Below are 5,886 nucleotides of genomic sequence, written 5' to 3' on the forward strand. Positions count from 1 at the left end.
TGTGTGTGTGTGTGTGTGTGTGTGTGTGTGTGTGTGTGTGTGTGTGTGTGTGTGTGTGTGTGTTTTGTTTATCCTGGCACTATGACACTTTAAAATGTGTTTGCATTCAGACAAAATGTCTTTGGTTTGACTTTTTATGCCACATTTTACACTAGGGTTGGGCAATATTGGCAAAAACATTCATCACGATTAATTGTGGTATTTAGTCGATAACGATTAATTTGACGATTAACCCCCTGGAGTCTCTGGACACCTTTATGTCCTGGTCACATGACTAATGTAGTGGGAAAGATTTGCTCTTCATAAAAAATCTGTTCCAAATTGTGTCAAAATTACAGACTTCAAGCTATACATCAAATTCTAAATTGTGTTGATAAATAAATTACAAAACTTTTTTTTAATGTTCGTCAAATTGGAAGCAGAGAGGAGCAGTGTGTGGACTCTGCCTGGTGGCATTAATCATATTAATCACCAAGTGCCAAAAAGTAATCGATTAATGTTTTTCTGATGATTAATTGCAGACGATACGGTTGTGCCCAACCCTATTTTACACTCATTTTCTGCACATCAAATGTCATATCTTCATTTTGACATGACTGTTCTATAAATTTGCTAAATTATTCTAAAAAAAAGAACTTTATTTACCTTTTTTCTGGTTGTTTTGCTATTATCAGTTGTTCTGCCGAGTCTTCAGTTTTTAGATGTTTTTTTTTCATTGCAGAAACCAGATWAAGTTCAAAGACAGAAACTGGACAGTTCTGGTACCGTAGATCTGTAAGGACTGTCTGTATCTGGGTCTTTGTTTTGCTAGAAAACTGCAGGATTAAAGTAGAAACTTTATAAAAACCTGCTYTTGTTTCCTAAGATATGTTGAAAGAAATCWACTGAACATCAGAGGCTCAGCTTTTCTCTCAGCTTGAAGTGTCCTTGGACAACTCTCAACACTTCCAACATTACTTCAATTTGTGTGAACTTAGAGGAAAAAGTGCTGCCTTTCTAAAGCTCTATAAGAAAAGATTTGCATCACTGTATGAGAAAGCACTTCACAGAATCTAAAGATTAACAGGTTTAGTGTCAGTGAAGACATTTCAATGGATGAAGTTAACTCAGCTGATTTTCTTGGAATGATCTGCATTTAGCATTAAATCTTTTCAATCAAACCAATATTTTAGACAATTTTGATTCATTGAAAGCCTTGAAGGAGTACATCTTGCCCACCATCTTTCATGTAAGAGTTTTAGACGTCGCTCAAAACTTGCCTTTTAGCAGGTGATACAATCACAAATGGATTAATATTGTGCAAATTCTTCTGCAATATATGAACACCTGTTTCAAACAAGTTAGCAGCATCACTGTGCAGCTGATCTATTTTGCATAGATTTTAGAAGCAATTCTTTCAGGGCTTAAACAGAACTTACATTTAAGAGATTGACAAACACATACACCCAGCACCTGAATGTTCTTTCAGACAACTCAGATGGATGTTTTAGTCCCAAAGCACAACAGGGAAAGAATGCTGTCTATAACATTCTCTGTCAAATATTCTGCAAAAAAAAAAAAAAAAGCCAGTGGCAGCAAAAACTTCTCAGGAGATGGTTTAGAGTTTTTGTTTTCCTCCCTTTGGTTATCTGATCATCAGTGCGGGGAAAAGGTGAGCACGGAGCGCAAACAAAAGGCACTTGAATAAACTAGCTCCTGGCCACATTATTCAAACTCCGGGTATTGTACTCTGCTGACAAGCCTGAACAGGACGGAGCCTCCGGAGAAGCTGCTCTGGGGATGAATCCTCAGCTCAACCGTGATCTCAGTGGAAAAGTAAAATATGGAGATAACCTGTTTATTCTGAATGCTGTCTGTTCCTCCTGCTGCATAATCACAGCTGTTGCACTACACGACAACACAGACATAAAACCTTTGTAGTAAAATGTTTTACGTGAAATAGTCTTGTCGACGGTGGCATGTGAGTGTGTGTGTATATGTGTTTGTGTGTCTGTTAGCAAAGTACATAATGAACAGCTGATTAACCTTTGAAGTTGATCCGATTCAAGATGGCTGCCACAGCTAATGGACATTAATCAACACAAGAGTGTCCCGAACGCAGTCGATTTTAAAAACACTGAGCTAAATTCAGCTGTGGTAGCTGAGAGTCATTCACAACTCTGAACTTTGCATTTTGTGATATTGCATGAAATTGTGCATAACGTCTTTGTCAAGGTTTGACCAAATTGACAACAATTCTGTTATTTCACAACATAGGACACTATAAAGCTCTGATAAGAAAGGTGACAGGTTATTAGCAGTCCCTTTAAAAATGCTAACTCTTGAAGTTGCATGTTAAACTCMAGGACCGTGGGCCAAATGTGGCCCGCCATGACATTTTATGTGGCCCACAAGAGCTTCAAAGATGCATTTATTACTTAAAGGRGTGATATTATGTGCTTTYCAAGCCTATRTTTCTATTTTWTACTAAAATAAAGTAACTATGTCACATTTTCAGCTYATGAAAAAGCTATGTTTTTATAAAAATCCTCAAAACAATTTACCTCTCACCTCAACAGTTTATGAATGCCTTGAAATAGGTCTCTGCCATGAGGAAGTTCAGCTTAAAGACACGTCCCAGAGGCGTTTCTGGTCCCCAAAGGTGTTTCTGGTCCCCACCTGTCATTTTGCTCCTCAGCATGGCTACCTAAAAACGTTGTAGGATTTCTCAAACATGCATGAATGAGTCAAAGCAAGGCTTTGGGCATGTTTTTTATTAGAGTACAACATGATATAAAACTCAAAAAAGTTGATTTTACATGATATTGCCCCTTTAAAATAATTGTATACTGATTTGAAGCCATGGCCATATATTTTCCATTATGCTCATAACTTATTTTACTCACTAGGTGGAGGTGCACAGSGTTCAAAAGCATATACAGGGCTTAGACAACGAAACTGAAACACCTGWCATTTTAGTGTGGGAGGTTTCTTGGCTAAATTGGACCAGCCTGGTGGCCARTCTTCATTAATTGCACATTGCACCAGTAAGAGCAGAGTGTGAAGGTTCAATTAGCAGGGTAAGAGCACAGTTTTGCTCAAAATATTGCAATGCACACAACGTTATAGGTGACATACCAGAGTTCAAAAGAGGACAAACTTTTGGTGCACGTGTTGCTGGTGCATCTGTGACCAAGACAGCAAGTCTTTGTGATGTATCAAGAGGTATCCAAGGTAATGTCAGCAAACCACCAAGAAGGATGAACCACATCCAACAGGATTAACTGTGGAYGCAAGAGGAAGCTGTCTGAAAGGGATGTTATGGTCTAAAACCAGGTGTTTCAGTTTCATTGTCTAACCCCTRTATRTATACATGTYAATTGAGTTTAATAGTCCTTGAGCAAAACACTGAACTCAAAAAAAAGTTTTCTGGGATTGTTTAAAAAATAGCTGAATCAAAGTTTGTGTGCAMTGAAGAATAAGAACTGCTCTGTAACACCTATATATTTCTGTTTTCCTCCGCAACCATCAAAGYCTGATAAACAAGCCAGGAGTTAAAGAACAACAGACAGAATATAGARCAACTTTCTGTAACCTATGTGAGGTTAAAAGGATCTGCGTGAGCGCAGATCTCCAGGAGCCCGAGCTTCTCGTCAGCACGTAGCTGTAAAGACTCGCTGAATACTTGCAGTCTCCAGCTGAGTGATTCATTTGGTCTTTGTGTCTGTTATCAGTGAGCTGATGAGCAAAAATGTCAAGGCTTTGTACAGTTTGAACCGGGGCCAAAGTTGCTCAAAGTTTATCGCATAATAAATGGTTTCGTTGATGACCATTTGCTGTTGGTTTTGGTGAAAAATTGGGTCTCTTTTGAAATTTCACTTAAACGAATTGAAAAAATATATCACTTTACAGAAAAGTTTTACTTGAACAAAACAAATGTAAATAATTCTTATAATAAATAAGATAAAAAAGATGAATAAAGTGTGCAGTTTCGTGTCAGTATAGATGGTTTTAGGGTAGCAATGTCTTTTGTTTAAAAAAATCACTTTGACTAGTCTTTCTTGGCTCACATCAGATTTCTTCTCTATGATCACAGCAGCAGAGCAAATCCAGTGTTTACAACAACAAAGCTGTCCGTGGCGAAGCGTGAGCTCCTTTGTGACTTTTTGATTACTTTATACAAGATTTGCTGTTGCCGTTCGGCTGCTCCTCAAAACCGAATCGGAAACATTTCAGCACTCTAACATCTSAAAACSWAACCCAGCAGGCAGCTGAATATTCATCCGGAGTAATATTTCGCAATTACGTCTCTTACAAACAGCGCATCAATATTACAGTCCCCCGCCCCCCCTCCGAGAAAACAGATTGTTTGTCTTTCCGAGCTGGTAGTCACAGTCTTCCCTGCCATAAATATCTTCTGTCACTGGTGCATTCCTCTGCCTTTAACCGCAGCCTTTGAGTATTTTTCGRAGATAGTCTGGTCTGCGCCGAGGCTTTCATTCCAGTGGACTGATCACAGAAGACCTGATCCAGCTGTGTCGTGAACCGCAGAGAAAACCACAGCTGATAAGAGACAGAGAGGAGACTGAGTGATGTGGGACGGGGCGTCGCTCTGAAGCAGCATTTGGTTTGTGTTAGGTGATAATGCTAAAGACATCCAAATCAGCACTGATGTGGGGTGGCTTTGTGTGATTGAAGCGGCCACGAAAAAGACAACTGGCTGCAGATCGCCGACGTTAACACGAGACGCAGGAGTGGATATGAATCAGGGGGCCCCGCGGGGGCCAGACGYGTCATCGTCCAGCATCAGCGGTATTAGTTGCCACAGACAGCTGGAATGTTCCACCGGCGTGATAGAAGGTGTGTCGGATCACAACATCCCCCACCCCCTTTAACATAACACCACCTTCTGCCACCGTTTGACCCCCACCCCGATCCCCCCCTTCCCCTAAGAATGAGCTAATTGGTCAGTCGAAACAAATGGGAGCTGCCCCGTAGTGAAGAAGCAGCAGGTGCTGTGCTGTCGAACAGAAAAGCCASTTTACAGCTCCTTTCCCCTCTCACATCAGCGCCACTATCACCCCCCCACCCCCCACCCCCGTTCCGTGAGTCCTCTCCACGGGGGTGGGGGCTCTCCGGGGTGTGCTCGGTTATCAGAACGCACCGACTTTGATGTGAGCCGAGGCAAAATCTGGACTGTATTTACTCGAAGGCATCTCCCTGGTTGTGTGTGTGTGTGAGAGTCTGCCAGAGGTAATTACAGCCCTGCGAGTCCCCCCACCCCCCACCCCACCCCACCACAAAATGACGACACAGTGGTGCGGGTATGCACGAGGAGGCCGTAGTGCCTCAGTGTCTGTTGCTGCCATTACTCACTCTGCTGTTGTGAGGACAACAAAGCTCCTAAGAGCAGAGGCCTGCTTGAGTAGGCACAAACTGATAAATAGAAGCAGTGATATCCAACAATGTCAAATAAGTATATTACAAGCTGCGGGACTCCTGGGCTCTTGCACTCTGTGGGACGTCACATCAAAGACTTGTAAAGTGAAATACTACACCCAGAAGTGCATTTTGTTGCACGGCATAAAAGCAGTTAATATTATGGCCGCACTGGTGGAAGGATTGTTGTCTTCATTCTAAATCAGAAAATTTGAAACAAAAAAGAAATTACGATATATAAAATCGATGATGTGTCACTTTAGCGTCTGTTGGACTTTGAGAAAGAGCTACGCTTTTTTATTAATAAAAAATGTTTCTCTGGTAAACATGAAGATACAGTTGTTTATCTTGGTTTAGCATGAGGACAGGGATCAATCGTCGAGCTCAATCTAAAGGTCAACTATGGGAGCAGTTTTTCAAAGGTATTGCAGCTTTTCGTCTAACACTAAAACACAACTTGTGGTTTTC

Source organism: Austrofundulus limnaeus, unplaced genomic scaffold (assembly GCF_001266775.1).
Source record: "Austrofundulus limnaeus strain Quisiro unplaced genomic scaffold, Austrofundulus_limnaeus-1.0 Scaffold6, whole genome shotgun sequence".
Classification (NCBI taxonomy): domain Eukaryota; kingdom Metazoa; phylum Chordata; class Actinopteri; order Cyprinodontiformes; family Rivulidae; genus Austrofundulus; species Austrofundulus limnaeus.